The following is a 6,066-nucleotide window of genomic DNA, read 5'->3' as shown; positions in this document are numbered from 1 at the left end:
TCACTTAACATAATGTCCTCCAGTTCCATCCACGTTGCTGTGAATGACAGGATTTCATTTCATTTCAGAGCTGAATAGTATTACATTGTGTATATATAATCACATTTTCTTTACCCACTCATTTGTTGTTGGACACCTAGTTTTACTCCATATCTTAGCTACTATAGTGTTGCAATTAAAAAAGGGGTGCAGATGTCTATTCGACATAATAATTTGCTGTCCTTTTGATATATTCCCAGTTGTAGAATTGCTGACTCATCTGGTGGCTCTAGTTGTTTTTTTAAGGAACCTTATATTGTTCTTTTTAGTGGTTGTACTAGTTTACATTCCAGCACGTATAAGAGTTGCCCTTTCTCTGCATCCCCGCCAGCACTTGCGACTTTTTGTCTTTGTAATAATAGCCTTCCTAACTTTAACTTAGGTCTGTACTGTCTAATATAAGTATAGCTACTCTTGTTTACCTTTGGTTTCCATTTACATGGAATATCTTTTTCCATCCCTTAACTTTCAGTCTATGTGTGTCTTTTCAGTAAGGTGAGTTTATTATTATACTTTAAGTTCTTGGGTACATGTGTAGAACGTGCAGTTTTGTTACATAGGTATACACGTGCCATGGTGGTTTACTACACCCATCAACCCATCATCTGTATTAGGTATTTCTCCTAATGCTATCCATCCCCTAGCGCCCTACCCCACAACAGACCCCGGTGTGTGATATTCCCCTCCCTGTGTCCATGTTTTCTCATTGTCCAACTCCCACTTATGAGTGAGAACACATGGGGTTTGGTTTTCTGTTCCTGTGTTAGTTTTGTTAGTTTGCTGAGAATGATGGTTTCCAGCTTCATCCATGTCCCTGCAAAGGACATAAACTCATCCTTTTTATGGCTGCATAGTATTCCATGATGTATATGTGCCACATTTTCTTTATCCAGTCTATCATAGATCGGCATTTGGGTTGGTTCCAAGTCTTTGCTATTGTGAATAGTGCCACAGTAAACATAGGTGTACATGTGTCTTTATAGCAAAATGATTTACAATCCTTTGGGTATATACCCAGTAATGGGATTGCTGGATCTAATGGTAGTTCTAGTTCTAGATCCTTGAAGAATTGCCACACTGTCTTCCATAATGGTTGAACTAATTTACACTCCCACCAACAACATAAAAGTGTTTCTATTTCTCCAAGTCCTCTCCAGCATCTGTTGTTTCCTGACTTTTTAATGATCACCATTCTAACTGGCATGAGACGGTATCTCATTGTGGTTCTGATTTGCATTTCTCTAATGACCAGTGATGATCTTTTTTTCATATGTTTGTTGGCTGCATAAATGTCCTCTTTTGAGAAGTGTTGGTTCATATACTTTGCCCACTTTTTGATGTTTTTCTTTTTTGTAAATTCCTTTGTAGATTTTGGATATTAGTCCTTTGCCAGATGGATAGACTGCAAAAATTTTCTCCCATTCTGCGGGTTGCCTGTTCACTCTGATGACAGTTTCTTTTGCTGTGCAGAAGCTCTTTAGTTTAATTAGATCCCATTTGTCAATTGTGGCTTTTGCTATCATTGTTTTTGGTGTTTTAGACATGAAGTCTTTGCCCATGCCTATATCCTGCATGGTATTCAGAGTTGTTCCTCTCCATGGAAATCTTTAGTAAAAGGCAAACGATTCATACAATCTGAAGAGAAACCACAGTAGGTGAGTTTCTTATAAACAGCATATAGTTAGGCCTCGTTGTTGTTTTTAATCTATTAACCCAGTTTTTATCATCTAAGGACTTGATAAGGACTTACTCCTGTCACTTCATTGTTTTCTGGTTGCTTTATGAAAATTTTTTTTACTTCCCATCTTATTTTTGCAATTGGGTGGTTTTATGTAGTGATAAGGTTTGATTCCTTTCTCCTTTGAGTATCAACTCACAGAGTACCAGTGAGTTTTATAGTTTTTGCACATTTTCATAATGGTGATCATCTTTTCACTTCCAGATGTAAGATTACCCTGAACGTTTCTTCTAAGCCTAGTCTAGTGGGGATAAATTCCCTTAGTCTTTGTCTGTGAAATATTTTATTTCTCTTTCATTACTGAAGTATAGTCTTTCTGAGTATAATAATCGCATTGCTAGTTTTTTTTCAGTACTTTGAATACATCATCTTATTCTCTCCTGCCCTATAAAGTTTCCGCTGCAAAATTCAGTGTAAGTCTAATGGTGATTCTTTCCTAAGTGACTTGATGCTTTTCTCTTGCTTTTACAATTCTTTCATAATCTTTGACTTTTGACAATTTGAGTACATTGCGCATCACAGAGGACTTGTTTGAGTTGAGTCTATTTGGGGTTCTTTTAGCTTCTTAGGTCTGGATGTTCACCTTCCAAGACTTGAGAAGCTTTCTGCTATTTTTTTTAATTAAATATGTTTTCCTCATTTTTTCTCTTCTCTTCTTCTGAAATGCTAATAGGAATATTTGTCCTATAAATCCCAAAGACTTTCTTCATTCTATTTTATTATTTACTCGTTTTTGTTTTCCTGTGTAATTTCAAAACACCTATCCTCAAGCAGGCAGATCATAAGGTCAGGAAATCGAGACCATCCTGGCTAACACGGTGAAACCCTGTCTCTACTAAAACATACAAAAAATTAGCCAGGCATGGTGGTGGGCACCTGTGGTCCCAGCTACTTGTGAGGCTGAGACAGGAGAATGGCATGAACCCAGGAGGCAGAGCTTGCAAGTGAGCCGAGATCACACCACTGTACTCCAGCCTGGGCGACAGAGCAAGACTCCATCTTAAAACAAACAAACGAACAAAAAACAAAAAAAAAAAAAAGCTAATTTGGTGAAGTTATTTTTTGTTTCATTCATTAAATGTTTCAGCTCCAAGATTTCTGATTAAATGGTATTTATCATTTTATTGGATTTCTCAAAATTCCTTTTCTGAATTTATTGAATTGTCGATTGGTATTTTCTTGTATCTCACTAAGTTTCTTAAAGATTATTATTTTGAACTTTTCCTGGCATTTTATATATTTATGATACCAGTCTTTTTTTTTTTTTTTTTTTTGGAAATGGCATCTTTCTTTGCATTGTCATGGTTGGTGCATCCTTACGTTGATTTCTATGTATCAAGTCATCTTTTCTAATTATATATGGTTTTGTAGGAAAAGATTTATTTGTATGAATAAGTCTTGGGATATCATTTTGTGGGGCATGTTGGCCTTGGTTCTAGGTAGACATAGTAGTGTAGTCTTCATGTTGAATCTTCAGTTATAATCCACACTAGAGGTCTTTGAGTTTCTCAGTTGCTCAGACTGAGTGATCTTGTGGCAATGGTGGTGTGGTTTTGCCAGGAATGGACTTTTTAGGCTGTTTCTAAAACCAGTAATGAGTGAGTACACATGGTAGGTTGGTCAACTTGAGGTCTGGATTACTGGAGTTATAGCCATGGGGCTGTTCATGAGCCTGTGGTTGCTAGGTCAGCCTGAGTGTGTGCCTGACAGGAGTATCTAGTAAGGCCATTTCCTCAGAGGTGGGACACAAGTGTAAGGCTACTCAACCATCCTAGGGGGTATGCCTGCTGCAGCAGCCCACAGAGCTGTTTCTCAGGCCTGGGACAGAGTTACATGGCTGCACAGTTGGCCGGAGTGTGTGTTTGCTGGAGATGGTCTATGGGCCATTTCTCTGGCTCAGGACATGGGCAAACAGCTGCTTAGCTGGGCAGGCAACATGTCAGTTAGTGGCAGCTCACAGGGCTGCCTCTCAAACTCTGGATGTGGATCCAAGGCTACTTAGCCAGGCTGGGGATATGGCTGCTAGGAGTACTCTGCGGAACTGTTTGTAAGCCCTTATTGGAGGTGCTGGGCTATTAAGCAGACCAGGAACTTATCTGTGAGGAGTAGAGGGGCTGCTGGGCTGTTTCGCAGGTCCCAAGCACAGGCTTATAGCCGCATTGGCTCAGGGGCATATCAGCTGCTTGTAGGCTCAGAGACCTCCCCCACTTAAGGGAGGGCACATAGTATTTGGCCAGCTTAAGGGTGTATGTGCTCTGGGTGAGACTGCTGGACTGTTCTACTGGCTGACAGCATGGCAGTGGGGTTTGATTTCCATAATGTGCAGGACAAGAGTCATAGCCAATCCTGGGCTTAAGGCTGTAGAAGCTGGTCTCACAGGGGATGAGTCTGAGGTGGGGAGTGAACACCTTGTGCTCCTAATTTAGGGAAATGCAGCTCTATGAATTTCTAGCAGGGCTCCAAAGTGGGCCCAAGACTTTGCAAGGACTGTGAAAGTATCCTGTGATAAGGATTGCAGAATTATTTTGTAGTAAGGATTATACCTGTTTGTGGTGGGAATCAGGATGGTGGTTGTCTTCTGCTTACCTTTTCCGCACAGTGGGAAATCCCTCCTACTTCCAGGCTGATCCAATCCAGGCAGGGGAGACAGGACTGCATAGGCTGAGTGCCTTCATGCTGGCTTCCTGGGCTTTCAATCACCAGAAGTGTATCTCCACTTCCCCACTACACTGCAACTCTCTTCCTTTGACACTTGAGTCACATCTTAGCTCTATTTGTTGTTTTGGTCTACTCTTGTGGGAATCCAATGTATACATTTTTATTTCATGAATAATGCTGTGTGTCATGTCTAAGAATTCATTACAAAACTCAATGTCAAGTACATTTTCTCTGATGTTTTTCTTAAAACGTTTATAGTTATAGTCTTACATTTACATTTAAGCCGATAATCCCTTTTGAGTTTATTTTTGTATAAGCTGTAAGATTTAGATCAAGATTTGTTCTATTACCCTGTTTTTTTGTTTTATTGCCTATGGATATTTAATTGTTCCAGCATCATTTATTGAAAAAGCTCTTCATTGAATTGATTTTGTAGTTTGATCAACAATAAATTATCTGTATATATATGAATCTATTTCTGGACTCTTTATTCTGTTTCATTGAGCTATCTATTACTATGCCAATATCACACTGTCTTGATTATATAGTTTTATAATAAATCTTAAAATTGGGTAACTTTTTCAAAATTGGTTGCTATTTTACTTTTTTGTCTTTGAATATACATTTCAGATTATCAATATCTACCAAATATCAGCTTATCAATATCTACCAAAATAAAATCCTGTTGAAATTTTTTTGGTATTGAGTTAAATTTATAAATAACTTTTGGAGGAGTCTCTGCTTTCCTGTGATGATTCTTCACTCATGATGATTCTCCATTCATGAACATGGTATGCCTCTCCATTTATTTAGATTTTTAAAATTACTTTCATCAGTGTTTTGTAGTTTTCAGCATATAGAGCTGAAAACTATATTGTTTTCATATATAGCTAAATATTTCATCAGTTTTGTTATTTGAAATAATTTTAATTTTGGTTTCCAAATATACATTGTTAGTGTAGAAATACCCAGTTGTTTTTGTGCTTTATCTCGTGACTTTTCTAAACTCACCTGTTAGTTCCAGGGTTATGTTGTTTTCATTTGTAGAGTCATACTATCTAGTATGTTTTGTTTCTTCCTTTTATATCTCTGCCTTTTATTTCTTGCCTTATTGCATAGGCTAAGACTTCTAGTTCAATTTCGAGTGAAATTGAAATAAGTTTATGTCTTTGACTAAATTTAAAATTGGAAGCAAAAAAGGACACCAGTTGGATTGGACTTTTGGCTTCGTGGAGCATTCAGAACATACGAACATGGCATGGCTACTGCCAAAAAGCTGTACCCCTGGGGTCCCCTACGAGCCAATAATGGAGAGCATATAGGGTAAATGACTTCTGCTGCCAACAAACCACCTTTAACACTGTTAACTAGAGGCAATACCATATTTAGAACACAAGCAAGCAAAAGCACAAGAGCTTGTGCCCAATGGTCAATGGTATATTTTTTATAGCCCAGAGCCTTAAAATATTTCTGTGTTTAATGTGAGCAAAAGCAAGAGCAAATCAGGGCATTATAACTATTCTAGAAGCACAATCTCATGTAATCTGGGAAGGGAAATAGCATTATGGTCAGAAGGAACATTCTACTTACCAAATCACTTTCCTGAAATCAGACCAGCACTATGAATGCTT

The 6,066-nt window shown here is 38.1% G+C and overlaps 1 non-coding gene across 1 annotated transcript; it reads right to left on the bottom strand.

Annotated features, from left to right (window-relative positions):
- Window positions 1-1,579: 1,579 nt before the first annotated feature.
- LOC115834482 lies at window positions 1,580-1,694 on the bottom strand. Its single transcript, XR_004029432.1, has one exon. It is a non-coding gene; the product is annotated as a U5 spliceosomal RNA (small nuclear RNA).
- Window positions 1,695-6,066: the final 4,372 nt, after the last annotated feature.

Source organism: Nomascus leucogenys, chromosome 3 (genome assembly GCF_006542625.1).
Source record: "Nomascus leucogenys isolate Asia chromosome 3, Asia_NLE_v1, whole genome shotgun sequence".
In the NCBI taxonomy this organism is placed as follows: Eukaryota; Metazoa; Chordata; class Mammalia; order Primates; family Hylobatidae; genus Nomascus; species Nomascus leucogenys.
This window is presented reverse-complemented; position numbering and strand designations above follow the sequence as displayed.